Source organism: Martes martes (genome assembly GCF_963455335.1).
Source record: "Martes martes genome assembly, chromosome: 10".
NCBI classification, from domain to species: domain Eukaryota; kingdom Metazoa; phylum Chordata; class Mammalia; order Carnivora; family Mustelidae; genus Martes; species Martes martes.
The window spans coordinates 61,163,492-61,180,948 of record NC_137898.1 but is presented as its reverse complement, the minus strand read 5'-3'; positions in this window follow the sequence as shown (position 1 = coordinate 61,180,948).

The following is a 17,457-nucleotide window of genomic DNA, read 5'->3' as shown; positions in this document are numbered from 1 at the left end:
CACATCCCACGAGCCCTTCAAGCCCAGTATGTTTGCATGCCGTGAACTGACATCAGTATCTCCTGAGCAGGTGCTCCTCCCACATTCCCTGGCCACGACTGGCACCACCACCCTCCACTCCACGATGCTGACGCTACCCAGAACTCTTCCTTCTCCTTCTTTCCACATCCAGTTATTTAGAAAGTCTTGTCATATCGACTTTAGGCACCTCTCTCAAATCCATCTTCTTCCTCTGTCTCCACTACCCCTGGTACACCCAGAGACCCCCAACACCTCCTCACTGGACCCTGCTCCAGCCTCGTCCCTGGTCTTTTTGCCTCCAGGAAGGCCCCAGCCAGCTCCTTTTCCACAAGTAGCCACCAGGGGGCGTTGTGAGAAGCTGCGCGGACCGTGTTACTCTCCTGTTTCAGGCAGAGCAAAGGACAGACAACAGCTGTTGGCAGATGCCCACCACCCCCCTCCCCGGGAGGTCCCCACCTACTGCATGGTGCTCCCCCATTCCACCAAGAGATGGGCTGCAGCTTCCTTCCTCTGTAGCCACCTCTGTGACCCAAAAGGACCCTGCACTGCGAGGCCAGCCAAGTCCTTCTCAGGCATTCCTAGACTCAAGTCCCATCCTCATCATGACAAGTGTTATAAACTTCTCCTGCGTCAAATACCATGTACTGCAGTAGACGTTTTGAAGAGGATTTTTGTAATTTTGAGTTTTGTGAAGAACAAATTATTCATTTTGTTTTGTAACTTAACTATAGTTATTATAAGTACGTAAGAATTGGTTTGGGTTGCCCATGACTGGTTGGCATAATACTGCCTTTGTAGACATTTTAATTCAACATTTGTTAATTTTGATGTTGCTGTTTTTCTGCTCACATTTTGGAGTCAATGTAGTTTTCTTCCCAGGGCTTAAATATTGGTGTAAGCTCTTGAAAGGTTCAGGGGCCCTAAGCCACGAAGCCATGAGACCATTAAAATATCCCTGGATCTCTGCAAAGAGGCCTGGGTCTCCAAAGAGTTTAGGGCTAAGCATGCAGCTGAGCTGGGTGGCTGGGGTCAGAGGGCTCCCAGAAGCTCACACACACACACACACACACACACACAGGCATCAGGGCCACTTCTGCTATGCCACCGAGTGGTGAGAACAAGGGGGGAAGAGGCTTTGGGTGGGGAGGAAATCTGGAAAATTCTGAGCATCTGCTGCCTCCATCTTACACCTCCTGTCTACCCTGCCCCCACTCCATGAGTTCTGTTTCAGATCTAGCTCTTTCTCTCTCTCTCTCTCTTTTTTTTTTTTTTGAAAATTTTATTTATTTATTTGAGAGAGAGCATGTACACATGAACAGTGGGGAGGGGCAGAGATTTTTATTTATTTGACAGAGAGAAAGAGCACAAGAAGAGGGAGCAGCAGGCAGAAGGAGAGAGGGAGAAGGCTCCCTGCTGAGCAGGAAACCCAGTGTGGGTCTCCATCCCAGGACCCTAAGCCAAAGGCAGATGCTTAATGGACTGAGCCACCCAGGTGCCCCTCTCCAGCCATTTCTGAACCCACAATGTGAACAGGCACGGAGTTCGGCCACCCGTGCCCTGGCTTCCTTCCCTTTTCAGGTGGTCATTGACACCAGGACACCAGGATACCAATCTGGTGGGGAAAAATGGGTGAGAGGTCTATTTATGACAAAGTTGATGTGTGTTGGGCACAGTGCTGGGTGCTTTAAGCAGGTGACACTATTTAAGGTCTACCTGACAGAAATCTGTATCTTTTCCTGACAGGCTGGCTCCCCCTTCTGCACTTCCAGTTTCCCCAGTGCTCCACCACTCTGCAGAGAGGTAGAAGGCAGAATGTGGCTCCTCTTGGTCAAGTTTCAAGCCACAGTCCCCCATATTCATCAAGAGAATGTTGATTCTAACTAAACACTGCTTCCCCTGACCCTTGCACTTGACCATACTATTTAAGGCCAGCATGAAGGCATATCTTTTAAAATAGAAAAAAAAATGTAATTACTTAATTTAAGCAGTCATCATGAAAGATTCTGAGTCAGCAAACCAATATAATGGATTGTGGCTAATGCATTTTCCTTGCAGAAAGCAGATGGCTGGTATCCAGCTTCCATCAAAACTATAAAAGATGGCAACACAAACTTGGCCCATCCTTCCACTCTCCACCAAAACTTCATGTGGCTTTCTCGATTCCAGGGGCAATGTTTCAAGAAATTTAGGTCAAATACTGCTCAAGAAGCAAGAAGTAAGTTTTCTAAACTGTCTTCCAGTTACTATCACTGTCATCATCATCAACACCACCACCACCATCACTACTTTCAACCCTATCATCACCACCACTATCATCAACACCACCATCCCCAACACCATCAGCACTACTATGACCATCACCAACACCATCACCACTAACATCATCAACACCACCACCATCACCACCATCACCAACGCTACCCCTACCACCACCACCATCATCACCATCATCATCACCACCATCCCCAAAACCAACATTATCACCACCACCACAACCATCACTACCAACATCACCATCATCATACCACCATCCCCAATACCATCATCACTAATACAACCATCACCAACACCATCACCACTAACATCATCAACACCACCACCATCACCAACTTCACCAACATCCACAACACCACCCCTACCACCACCACCATCATCACCATCAACGCCATCCCCACTACCACCACTATCACCAACACCACCACTACCATCACCAACACCACCATTATCACCAGTGTCCATCCATCATCTATGAATGTCTACTACGTATCTGGCAGGATCTACTCTACATAGCTTTGAGGTTAGTATCTATTTTCCATGGAGAAAACTGAGGCCCAGAGAGAATAAATCATTTCTCCAAAATCACCCAGCTCGAAAAAAGTAGGGTTGAGAGGCAAAGTGTGGTCACTCTAACTCTAATGCCTAAGTTTTTTCTACTGTGACATAATTTTGGTCCTCTTCCTCCTCTTATCACCCCAACACACCTCTTCCTTTGTTTATCAGCTCCTATTAGCACCTCCTCTCCAATCCTCCCTAATTTCTGGCATGCCCTCAAGATTAAATTCTTCATTTTCACCCGCATGTCTTCATCCATGCTCTGTATAATGCGCAGGTGGGCACCTTACTGCAGTGCTTACCAGTCTGTTATTATTTTATGGCCACTACTCTCCCATCCCCCTCCACACTTATACTCCTTGAGGACAGACAGTCTATTGGTCAGTGTATCCCTGGAACCTAGGGCTTGGTTCGTGATTTACTCATGGTTTACTCAAAAATCTGCTGTCTGAATCCATGAATGAATATATGGACGCATGGACAGATGAATGAGGAGACATGTGAATCAGTGGGGGAGTGATTAAGTGCCCTAACAGGTGGTTAAGGAAAACTCTCAAATCTACATTTGTAACCTTCTCCAGTTCACCTCACTCTTATATCTCCAAATGCCTGTCAGAGTTTTCCACTTGGCACCTTTGCTGTCATGTAAAACTGAACCAGTACAAACCTAAATTCCACCCCAGCTGATCTCTTATTTCTTTTCTGACAATAGTGGTACTATTCTTCCCAAGGTCCCCATCACAGGTCCTCTGATTGGTTCATTCAGTCAACAATATTTTGTACTTGTGTGTGTTTTGGGCTGTCTGCTACATGCCAAGCACAGTTCTAGAGAATGGAAACAGTATGAATAAGACAGACAAGTTTCTGCAGGAACTCAGAAGAGCTCACAGTCAACAGTGGGGTGGAAGATAGCATAGCAGACAACAGGCAAGTAAGAAGTTAACAAGATAATTCCAGAGCAAAATGAGTGATACTGTAAGGAAATACATAGAATAATGAAAGAGAACTAAGAGATATCACACTAGATAAGATGGGGAGGGAGGGCTTGTTTGAAGATTTAATATTAACCAGGACCCAAAGGATGAGAATAAGCCATTCAGTGGAAGAGCTGAAAGAACATTCTAGGCAGAGGAACCAGTAAGTACAAAGCTTCCTGGGCTGGAAAGAGCCTGTTGTGTTTCAGGAACAGAAAAGGAGGGCAGATGTGGCTGGAGTGCTGTGAACAGCAGGAGACTATAGGAGAGGAGGTGTTAACAGACTGCAACCAGGTCCATTAGGGCCTTGAAGGCCATGGCCAGGAGTCAGATTTTATTCCAAGAGCAGTGGGAAGCCATTGAAGAGTTTCAAGCAGGGGAACGACATGACCCTTCTGGCAGATAGGCAAAGAGCTCCACCCACCCCACCCCAACGGCCCCAGGTGCAGATGATTCACAGGTAAGTTATCTCAAGCCATTAGGAAAGGGTTAACTCCAATTCCATTTAAACCTGTTACAGTGCACAGAGAAGGAAAGCATCCTCCAAATGCTTTTTGTAGAGTCATCATAGCTCTGGTGCACCGCCCCCCCCCCAAAGGCACCGCTAAAAGGAAACAGACTGAGCTGCTTTGTAAGTATCCATACAAAAAAAAAAATGTTTTAAGTTTTAGTAAGTAAAACTCTGAAGCACTTTAAAAGAACAACACACCACAACCAAACTGACATTATACCAAAAAAGCCAAGAACGGTTTGATAGTAATAAGCTACGTGATAATTACATATGTTGAAAAATCAAAGTGAAAAAGACATGAGCATGTCTGAAGAGACTGAAAAGACATTTGATAAATTCACCATCTATTCTTGATGTTTAAAAAATTTCTTAGTAAAATCGGAGCAAATGGATAGTTTCTGAATATTTTGTACCAAAAGTCAACATCATGCTAAATGATGAGATACTGGAAATGTTCCCATAGAAGCCGGGAACAATAATTCTAGAGGCACATTAGGAGCAACTGGGAAAGAGGAAGAAATGAGAGATATAAATCAGAAAGAAGGAGACATAGTTGTCATTTTTGGTGAACGATAAAGCTATAAACTATTAAAACTAGTTAGAAAGTTGAGTATGGTTGATAAACAGAGATCAATACATGCAAAAATTCAACAGTCCTGCTGTGTATGACTATAATAAAAGATGACATTTAAAAATATGTCAGTTCACAGGAACGCATGAAAAGATGTTCAACATCAGTAGCCATTAGGGTGACGCTAAATTAAAACCGGGATGAGATACCAATGCCCATATATCAGAGTGGCTAAGATAAAAAAGAAATGATAACACCAAATACTGGCAAAGAAGTCCAGACCTGGATCTTTCCTCCACTGCCGGTAAGAATGCAAGATGGCAGAACCATTCTGGAAAGTATATGGCAGTTTCTCATAAAGCTAAAAATACGCTGAAATGGCTCCTGAGCGCTTATCCTGGAGAAGTGAAAATGCGTTCACAGAAAAACTTTACATGCATCTTCACAGCACCTTTATTTGCAATATCCCCAAACTGCGAACAACCCAAATATCCTTCCGTGGGTGGACAGTCAAACAAAATGAACTTTGTCTACACAATGGAATAATACCTCAGCAATAAAAAGAACAAAGTGGTGATGTACGCAACAATTTGGGTGACTCTTAAGGCAATTATGCTGAGAGGAAAAGCTTACAAACAATATGATTCCAGTTAATGATGTTCTAGAATGTCAAAAGCTCAGAGATGGAGAATGGATTGGTGGTTGCCAAGGAAACCAGGGAAATCGGGGAAGGGTGTGATAATGAAGAGGTAGCAAGAGAGAGATCCTTTGTGGTGATAGAACAGTCTTGTATTTTGATGGCAGTGGTGCTTACACAAATCCATATACGCGATAAGAGGTCGTAGAACTCTGCATGAAGGCATATTCAAAAATGAGTGCATGCAAAAACTGGTGAAACCCAAGCAAGGTCTGCAGTCGAGTTAATTGCATGGTATTAATGTAAAAGTCCTCATTTTGGTAACGTACTGTACGTATTTGAGGTGTTACCACTGAGAGAGTGGAGGTGGCAGCTACAGGGGCCTCTCTGTAGTGTTTCTGCAACTTCTCTAAGTTTATAATTATTTAAAAATAAAAAGGAAAAGACAGTGCTATTTCCAGTTACAACAAAAACCATGACAAAAGAACATAAAAGAACTCAATAAACAGAGTTTTGCCTCTCTACATGAGTAGAAAGTCTCAAAATCCCCACAATGGAAATTCTCTTAAAGACTAAATAAATTCAGTGCAATTTCAGAAAACATCTCATAAGACTTTTTGTTCTCATAAAACTCTCCAAAGAATTCGACAAGCTGATTCAAAGGTTCATATGAAAGAATTAAGGGCAAGACTTCCAATGCAATGAGAGTTCTATGACCATAGAGATGGTTATCTATCTTGTTCAGTTCCATACCCCAGAGTCTGGAACAGTGTCTGGCCGCTGGTGGGTGCTCAAAAAATATTTGTGAACAAATGGATGACAATCTAAAATGAGAGGAAGAAGAGAGGTTTGCCTACCAAATATTGAGACCTGCAATAATTTTAGACTATAACATCAGCATGGGGTAAATAAACAGACTGATAAAGCAGAATATAAAGTTTAGAAACACATCCACATACATATGAAAACTCATTTTCTACTAGAAGAAGCATTTCAATCAGTGGAGAAAAGATAAATTTCAAACATGCTTAAAGAATGGGCATGTGTCGTATGGTGACGGAAGGCAGGTAGCTACACTCACGGTGAGCGCAGCATAATGTATAGAAGTATGGAATCCCATGTTGTACACCTGAAACTAATGTAATGTGGAAGCCAAGAAAAACAAGGCTGTACCCACCTCAAGTCTAGCCTTGACGTAAGTACAGCCATCTTGGCCCTGGCAGCCATCTTAGGTCTCCGTGACCGGTAAATGACCCCTGGCTCCAGGAAGACTGACCAGAGGTTTTGAAAACAAAACACCATACCAAAAACTAATTAGGAATAGGATAGCTTAACGAGGTAATAAACCATGTCAGAAGTAAGATAGCTTAACACTGTAATAAATCACAAGAACATAGGGATACGATCATGGCCCAATCACCTACTGCCAAGTCCACCCCCACTCTGTCTTTAAAAACTCTGACTGTAATCTGGTTCGGGGTCCAAGTCCCTACTCCGCTGCATCGGGTATACTTGGGCCCAAGCTTAAGCTTGTCAAATAAACCCTCGTACGATTGCATCGGTGTCAGCTCCTTGGTGGTCTCTCAGATGTGAAAAGTCGGGTGTAACAGTAACATCATGTGTCAACTGTAACCTCTCTAGTTAAAAAAACAAAACAAAACAAAACAAAACAGAACTGGGTGTTTATATGGAAAAAAAAAAAAACCACTCTAGGTCCTTTTCTGTATTAAGATTTGCATTCTGCTATAAGCCACCCAAAAATGGCCTAACCAAAAATGGATTTCCTTTTTCTCATAAAACGAATTCTAAATATGAACAAAAGAAAAACAATCACAAAAATTAAAAGTCAACAACAAAGTCCAGAGGCACACTGGTGTAGCAGCCCCACAGTGTCATTAATGGTCCAGGTTCTTTCTCTCTTTCTTTCTTTTTTTTTGATTTTTGAAATTTATTTATTCATGAGAAAGAGAGTGAGCATGCATGAGTTGGGGGGAGGGGCAGATGGAAAGGGAGAGAGTCCCAGGCCAACTCCCTGATGAGCTCAGAGCCTGACACGGAGCTTAACCCCACAACCTTGAGATCACCACCCAAGACCACGACCGGAGCCAAAACCAAGAGCTGGACGTTCAACCAAGACTAAGCCACCCAGGCAACCCTGCTCCAGGTTCTTTCTGTCTGTTCCTCCACAGTCTTTAGCTTGCAGCTTCTGTCTTTAAGATTGTCACCTCATAGTGGCAAAAGGCTGATTCACTTCTAGCCTCTGCCTATTTTTTTTTTTTTGCCTCTGCCTATTTTTAAGAAAAGAAGTAATAGAAGAAAAAAGGGAGGTGGAAGGGAAAACACCCTTGGGTCAATGTTTTCCCAGAAATCTCTAGCAATCTTCTGCTTATACCTCAGCGACCACTTCTGGCCACAAGGAAGTCGGGAAAGGTGGATCTGACTTGAAATAATTTGAGCATATTATAAGTCGGGCAGAAGGGCAGCCTGCCACACAACTTTACATGGTACACAAAAAATAGGTTGAAACTACAGAGATAAAAACTTCTCAAAGGCAGTAGAGGAGAATATTCTTATAACTAGCAGAGCAGGGAAGAGTTCTTAAAGATGCAGAAAGCATAAACTTTGACGAGTATGTTTAACTACATTAAAATTTTAAACTTCCGTGTGTCCAAATATACTATAAACAACATTAAAAGATAAGCCACATACTGGGAGAAGATCTTCACGATACATAAAAGCCATGAGTGATTAATGTGCATAAAGAATTCATATAAAATAATTTTTTAAACAACCTAACAGAGAAAAATGGGCAAAGGATATGAACAGGCAATATACAAAAACTCCAGTAGGACAATAAGCAAATGAAGATACTCAACGTTATTCATATTCAAATTTAAACACCCGTAATTTAACATTTACACTCACCAGGGTGGCAAAAGTCTAAAAGTCTAGTCATTCCAAATATCGGTGAAGACGTTGAGAAACAGGAACACTCGCACATCACAGGTGGGTGTGTAAATGGGACAACACCTTTGGAGAGCAAGTTGTTTTTCTTTTCTTTCTTTTTTTTTTTTAAAGATTTTTTTTTATTTATTTGACAGACAGAGATCGCCAAGTAGGCAGAGAGGCAGGCAGAGAGAGAGGAGGAAGCAGGCTCCCCGCGGAGCAGAGAGCCCGATGTGGGACTCAATCCAAGGACCCTGGGATCATGACCTGAGCCGAAGGCAGAGGCTTTAACCCACTGAGCCACCCAGGCTCCCGCAAGTTGTTTTTCAAGGCACGCATTGTATGGCCTAGAAGTTTTACTGCTGGGTTACTTACCCTAAGAGAAATGCTCTGGCATGGGGTATGGAGACACACATAAGAAAAAATATGTTGTACTATTTGTTATAGTTAAAAAGTGGAAACAATTTAACTATTCCTCAGGGGAGGAACAGATTTTTTTTTTAAGTGGTTAATCATACAACACACTGCTAGAGACCAGTTATGATGGCCTAACTAGTCCTGAGTATACAACATGGGTGAATCTCAAATTCCTGTTGGTGAGGAGAAAAAGCACATCGTAAAGGTTTCATAAAGTTTGACGCCCTTCAGAAAAAAATGTCAAATCATAAATGTTTAATACACATGAATTTTACTTATTTAATGCTAAATACACATGTATATACATGTGTATTAATAAATGTGTGGAAACATGCATGCTCACGGTCTTCCACATGGCGGTAACATTGGAGGAAGGAAGGCAGGGTGTGTGTTCCCTCTGGAACTTACACGTGCCTGTGTCATTTTATATAAGGGAGCTGCAGAGCGATCACCCAGGGCTCCCACTGAGAAAACGATGGAACAGCTTGAGCAGCAAAATAAAAGGGGATAGTAATAGATTAACGCCTTTGGAAAAACTAAGAATGCATGAATCCATGCTGGTATAAACCAAGATGCCAATGGCTAAATGTAGAAGGAATAATAGAGTTGGAAAATCACTTACTTGGCAAACATTGTAGTAATAATTGTCTCAGGCAACAGCCATCAATGGTTGTTAAAAGTCATGGATGAAAATTTGATGAGTAACAGGAGATCTATAGAATCTCAAAGTATCTGGCTTTAGTATAATATTTAGGTATTATACTAAATGAAGAAATTGGGAATATTTATCCTGAAAATAGAAGATCAGGGAATATGACAGTTGTTTTTTTTTTTTTAATATGACTTTAAAATTCTGTCATATGAGGTCTTGAGGCAAGATGGAAATTGCAAGAATTTCTATTTTGGCTTAATATAAGGAAGAATTTTTTAGCCTGCAACAGTAAGTGGGGGAAAAAAGGTTCAGAAACATATTAAATGATTCCCAGACTCAAGGAATTTTAATGTTCATTTATTCTAGGATTCTAGAACTGTATCATTCAATTACTCTGAGATTCTAGGACTCCAAATATGATTCCAAGATTCTCATTCTTTTATTTTGATTCCAGGATACAAAGATTTCATGATTTTGGTATAATCCCTGTTTCTGTGGTCATTCCAGTCATAGTAAGAGCACTAAGGTATTTGACTCTAAATCTCATTTACCTTCATAGCCGGAAATCCAAATGCATTAGACCTTCCTACCCAACCTTTATGACGGGATCAACTCTCCCCTGCTTGTGTTCCTGAAGATAAAGCGAAGGCTTCCAGCATTTAACCCTAAAATATATTATTTCTAGTAGGTTTTTGGTATATATCCTGTGACATACTAGGAAGTTCTACCTTGTGAAGAGCTTTTAAAATTAATTAAAGTGTGTGAACTTTTATCATGTTTCTCAAAATACATCTATGTGAGATGGTTGTGTGATATTTCTATTGAATCTGTTAGCATGTAATATTATATCTACAGATTTTCTGTTATTAAATCAGTGTTCATTCTTGTATGAACATAACTTATTGTTGATAAATCATGATTGTTATGTACAATTCTGAATTGTTTGCTAGCATTTCATTTAACATCTTTGTATATATGATCGGCTTATAATTTCTTCCTCTTCGTATTACTCTTGTCTAGTTTGTCTCGGTACATCTATTATATTGGCTTTCTAAACTGGAATGGGAAGTTTCCCCCCTTTTTTTCTGTTTAATGGAATAATTTACCATAACATACAGATTGTCTGTTCTATGTAAGTTTTGTGAGACTCACCTGTAAAATCAAATAGATCACATATTTTGTTTTATCTTGTTTGGTTTTCCTTTGCAGGTAGATTTTTTAACTACTGATTCAATGTATTGAATTATTCAGGTTTTCTAGTCCTTTTTTTTTTTAATATTTTATTTATTTATTTGACAGAGAGCTAGAGAGAGAGCACAAGTAAGCAGAGCGGCAGGCAGAGGGAGAGAGAGAAGCAGGCTCTCCGCCAAGCAGGGAGCCCGATGCGGGGCTCGATTCCAGGACCCCGGAATCATGACCTGAGCCGAAGGCAGCCGCTTAACCAACTGAGCCACCCAGGCACCCCTTTCTAGTCCTTCTTAAATCAGTTTTAGTAAGATACTTTTTCCTAAGATTTACTTATTCCCCTGAGTGAGTTAGCTGTCTCTTGCCATATAAGAAATCACCCCCAAACTTCAATGCAATTCCGATGAAAGTCCTAGGAAGTTATTTTGTGGATATCGATAAACTTATTCTAAAGTTTATACGGAGAGTCAAAAGACCCACAATAGCCAACGCAATATTGAAAGAGAACTAAGTTGAAGGACTGATGCTACCTGACTTCAAGACTTACTATAAAGCTGCAGTAATCAGGACAGTGTGGTACAGTGAAGGAAGAGGCAACTGGATCCATAGGACAGGACAGTACTCAAGAATGCACCTACATGAATATGTGCAACTGATCTTTGACAAGGGAGCAAAGGCAACACAGGAAGAAAAGATAGTCTTTTCGGCGAATGGTGCTGGAACAACTAGACATCCACATGATTTAAAGAAAAGGCTCTAGGTGTTAGCCTTTCACAAAACTTAATGATCATAGACCTATATGTAAAACAGGAGAAAATCTACATGACCCTAGGTATGCCAGTAACTTTTTAGATGCAACAACAAAGGCACAATCCATTAAAGAAAAAATTGGTAAGCTGGATTTCATTTAAAATTAAGCACTTCCACAGTGCATGGGTGGTTCCGTTGGATAAGCATCTGCATTCGGCTCAGGTTATGATCCCAGGGTCCTGCGATGGAGCCCCAGGTCATGCTCCCTGCTCAGTGCGAAGCCTGCTTCTCCCTCTCCTCCTGTCTCTCCACGCTGCTTGTGTGCACATGCTCTCTCAAATAAATAAGTAAAATCTTTTGAAAAATCAAATTGAATTAAATCAAACACTTCTGTTCTGCATTCAAGAGAATGAGAAGACAAGCCACAGACTAGGAGAAAATATTTGCAAAAGACATATGTGATAAAGGACTATTACCCGAAATAGAGTAAGAACTCTCAAAATTTCCAACAAGAAAATGAACAATCTAATTTAAAAATAGGCAGAGGACCTGAGCAGACACCTCACCAGAGAAGATGTACAAATGGTAAATCACATAAGAAAAGAGCCCAACATCACACGTGATTAGGTAAATGCAAATTCAGAAAACAATGAGATACTACTACACACCTAGTAGAACGGCCAAAATCTGGAATGCTGGCTTCACCAAATGCTGGTGAGGGTGTGGAGCAACAGGAATTCTCACTCTGCTCCTGGGAGTGTAAATGGTACTTTGGAAGTCAGTTTGGCGGTTTCTTACAAAACTAAATATAGCCTTATCATACGATGCAAGTAATCATGTTCTTTCATATTTACTCAAATGAGCTGAAAATCTATGTCAGTACAAACACTTGCACACGGATGTTTATAGCGGTTTTATTTATATTTTCCGGAACTTGGAAGCCAGGATATCCCTCAGTGAGTGAATGGATACGTTAACTGTGGTACATCCAACGAAATATTGTTGAATGCCAAAAAGAAGTGAGCCATCAAGCCACATAAAGACATGGAGGAAGCTTAAATGTGCATTACTAAGTGAAAGAAGCCAATCTGAAAAGGCTCCGTACTGTATGATTCTAAGTGTATGGTATTCTGGAAAAGGCAACACCATGGAGACATTAAGAAGATCAATGGTTGCCTGGGGTTGGAGGGAGAGAGGGATGAGTCTGCAGAGCAGAGAGGATATTTTTGGCAGTAAGGTGATTTTGTATAATGCTATGATGGTGGACGCATGTTGTTACACATTTGTCAAAACCCATAGAAGGTAAAACACCAAGAGTTAACCCTAATGTAGACTATGGACTTTGGGTGATGTGGCACCACTGTGGGCTCATCAATCATAAATGTACCATTCTGGCATAGGATGTTGATAGTGGGGGGAGCTGTGTGGGTGCAGGAAGAGGGGTAGAGGGGAACTCTTTGTGGTTTCCGCTCAGTTTTGCTGTGAACCTAAAATCTCTCTAAAAATTAGTCTATTTAAAATAAATATGTAAACAAAGTCTATTTAAAATGAATTACCCCGGGCCACCTGGGTGGCTCAGTGGGTTAAACCTCTGCCTTTGGCTCAGGTCATGATCTCAGGGTCCTGGGATCGAGCCCCACGTCAGGCTCTCTGCTCAGCAGGAGCCTGCTTCTCCCCCTCTCTCTGCCTGCCTCTCTGCCTACTTGTGATCTCTCTGTCAAATAAATAAACAAAATCTTAAATAAAATAAAATGAATTACCCCCAAACTTAGCACTTTCAATAACAAGAAATATTTCTTAATATCGTGTTGTTTCTATAGGTCAGATTCCTAGATTCCTGGTCAGGAATGACTAGTGGGTATACTTCTGGTTCAGGGTCTCATATGAAGTTGTGGTCAAGATGTCAGCCAAGGTGGCAATCATTTGAACATTTGAGTGGGTCCAGAAAATACACTGTAATTTGGGTCACTCACGTGGCGGATAGCAGGAGTCCTCAGTCCTTCAGCACATGGAGCTCTCCCTAGCATTGCTTGGGTATCCACAAGATGGTGGCTGGCTGCCCCAGAGTGAGAGCCCCAAGAGAGAGCCCAAAGGGAACCACATTGAATTTTCTGACCTAGTTGTGAAAGTCAAATGCAGTCATTTTCACGAGATCCTAATGGTTACACAGGTCAGCTCTAGTCAGTGTGGGAGAGGACTTCACAAAGCTGGGCCACCGGGAAGTCAAGACCATTGTAGGCCATCCTGGAAGTTAACTACCCCATAAGGTTTTGCAAATTTATCAGCAGAAAGTAACTGTTAGTATTTGCCAGTCATCTGCTGTATCTACAACTGTCTGTCTTTACAATCCTTGTCTGTTGGTTTTTGTTTCTGGATAAGTCTGTCAGAGATTTTATCTAAGTTAAGGAAGAACTTTTTGGATTTTTTGACGGTCTCTAACATATGGTTGATTGATAGTTAATTGCCTTACTATTTTCTTTCATTTTTCCCCCTTCGGCTTGCTTTGGTTTGTTCTGTACTATCTCTCACTTCTTGAGTTTAATCACTAGAGTATTTTTACTCGTTTTTGTTTCTAAAGTATGTTTTTGGTTACATATTTCTCTGTGAATGTTGTTTTTAGCTGTAGCTCGTAAGCTTTGCTATGCAATGTTTTTGTTTCCTCTCAGCCCTGATTATTTTCTAGTATCCCGTATAATTTCTTTTCAAAGTCATGAATCAATTTTGAAGCATTTTACTTTCTGAAAATGTGGAGGTTTGTGACTATCTTATGTTATTGGTTCCTAATATCATTGTACCATCACCAGAAAAGGGGATTTGTTTGTCTTTGGTGCTTGTTTATATTTTCTTGTGCCCTAATACATGGTCAAGTTTTATACATTCCTTATACATTTGTAAAGAATGTATAGTCTCTAATTGCTGGGTGCAAGGTCCATTAGATCCACTTTATTGTTTAAATCTTCTGTGTTCCTAACAACATTTTATGTGTTTGTTTTACAAGTTATTTAGGTGTGTTAAAAAAAAAAATCTCTCGGGGCGCCTGGGTGGCTCAGTGGGTTAAAGCCTCTTCCTTTGGCTCAGGTCATGATCTCAGGGTCCTGGGATCGAGCCCCGCATCAGGCTCTCTGCTCAGCAGGGAGCCTGCTTCCTCCTATCTCTCTGCCTGCCTCTCTGCCTATTTGTGATCTCTGTCTGTCAAATAAATAAATAAAATCTTTTAAAAAAAACCTCTCTAACGATGATGATGAATTTGCGCATTTCTTCTTGAAATTCTGCCAAGTTTTGCTGTATATATTTTGAAGCTGTTGTTCGGTGCAAACCATATTATGTATGGTGAAATGTTTCTTCTACTTTTATGCGATGATTTAAGTAATCTCTATACTCAACGTGGGTCTTGAACTCACAACCCCGAGATCAAGAGTTGCATACTCCACCAAGTGAGCCAGCCAGGCACCCCGTCTGTGATGACCATTTTTGTCCTCAGTAATTTTTGTCCTCAGTAATGCCTTTTGTTTTAAGATCAATTTTGCCTGATAGTAATGTAATCGTACAGCTTCCTTTTGGTTATAGTATTTTTCTACCATATCTTTTCCCATCATATTTTCCCCTATGTTTAAGTTTCAGTATAGTTTTTTTATTTTTTTTTTTTTATTTTTTTTTTTTTAAAGATTTTATTTATTTATTTAACAGAGACAGAGAGAGAGAGAGAGATCACAAGTAGGCAGAGCAGCAGGCAGAGAGGAAGGGAAGCAGGCTCCCTGCTGAGCAGAGAGCCCCATGTGGGGCTCGATCCCAGGACCCTGAGACCATGACCTGAGCCGAAGGCAGAGGCTTAACCCACTGAGCCACCCAGGTGCCCCTCAGTATAGTTTTTTTAAAAAGTATTTATTTATTTGAGAGAAAGCGAGCATGCCCAAGTGGTGGGAGGGGCAAAAGGAGAGGGTGAAAATCTCAAACAGACTCCCTGCTGAGTGACGCAGGGCTGGATCTCACAGACCTGAGATCATGACCTGAGCCGAAACGAAGAGTCTGAGCCAACCAGAAGCCCCATGTATGTCAGTATGTTTTAATGAAAACAATGTCTGGTTGCATTTTGCTTTGTTTTGTGTTTTTCTCTAATCTGACATTCTTCATCTTTGACCCTAAAAGTTTTGATTATTTACATTTACCCCCATCACTAATATATTTGGAAATATTTATGCCACTTTATATTGTTTTTGCCATTTGCCGTGCTTTTTCCTCTGCTTATTTTTACCCTTTTTCTGGCCTTAATGAAGTTTTCTGTTTTCCCTTTTCTTTCTTGTAATGTACATTTTTAAGTTGATCCGCATTTTAGGTTATAAGTTCATCAGTACCTCCACTCTCCTTACAAACAAATAAGGACTTTAGAATATTGAAATATGATCATTCCCTCCCATCAGACATATTATTTTCCTGTATTAAAATGCTATTTTCATAGCCCTCAAATTAGTTTAAGCATGGCCAGATCCAAATGCTCAAATGACTAATAAACGAAAACAGAGATCTTCAAAGCAGTGGTTCAAACGAGAGAGAAGTGCTCTTCCTTTCTCACACAGCGTTGGAGAAGCAATCACATGGCCTGAGGCTGTTAAGCAGCTGCATCCTATTAGGTCTCCCAAGATAGGTTTCTTCCATCTTGTTCTGCTACCCTCCCCTACCCAGGGTTAAATCCTGGCACCGGAATGTTCTTAACCACCTAGTCATAGTCATTTTAACTACCCATGTTCTACCCTTTGGGGAGGGAGAAAGATGAAATTGAACACAAGCAAATTCCTTTAAGGAAGTGACCTGGGACGTTGTATAATTGCTCTTTGCTGCACGGGGTCTCTTGCTGGGTGACCGAGAGCCCAACCACAACTTGGAGGCTTCTGTTCTGAAAGGGAAGAAGGTGAGAATGGGCTTCAGGAAACAAGCTGCAGTCTTCATAGACATTACCAGAATCCTGTGTCCTCTTCTCATTTTCTCTGTGTTTGCTTCCACCTTGGGCAGGGAGCTCCCCCTACCCCCCACTCCCAGTGATGGCAGAGATGATCACTAACAACTCTATTCTCGTGGTCTCTCATTTTAGCAATTCCAGTAAAAAAGAGAGTGCCTCCTTACAATTAGTTCCGGCTAAAGTCTAGGATTTCCCCCTGATGGCCCCAATGTGGATCAGCTAGTCACTTTGGCCAGGGGGACATAGTGCCCTGGTAACAGGTGTGGGTCACATAGTCAGCTTTGGAAGGTGGGCTAAGTAAGGTTAATCCCATCCAAACCCTATGAACTGAAAGCAAGAAAGGAGTGGTCCCCAAAAGTCAAATAATGAGGTGCTGTTGTCATCAGAATGGATACTGAGCAAGCCACAGTAACAGAGAACCATTAGACTTATCTCTTGGGCCATTGGATGGTTCGAGAAGGATGTATCACTGAATGTGTTTTAGAAATCCAAATGAATGAATATGGAAGGTGATATTGATAATGAAGTTGCCTGGAACGCTCTTATTTACACTTCTGATAGGAGAGCTTCTACTCATTTCTCCTTAGTCATTCATTCAGTACCTTGCAAATGAACCTCTTTTATGCTGACCATACTGTTTGCTAATTATTTGTCTGTCTTCCAATTGTCCATAACACACCCCTCTAATTGAGGGCTCCCACAGAGCTAGAATTCATTTGTGTTCCACAGTGCCCAGGGCACAGAGTGAGCATCAGGAGATGAGACTTGCTAAACGAAAAAAAGGGAAAGTCTCAATGAACTCTCAGTTCCCCCCTCCAATTTCTAGTTGCCTTGAAAATCATTATTGGAAAGACATCAGCCAAATCCCACGGAGATCTACAGAATTGAGGGTCAGACCAGATTATGTTGTTTGTAGAAATGTATCTCCTAATGACTGGAAAACAGTGCCAGGCATCATTTTATTTATGGAACTCAAATCAAATCATAAAAGACGAAGACCCAAATAG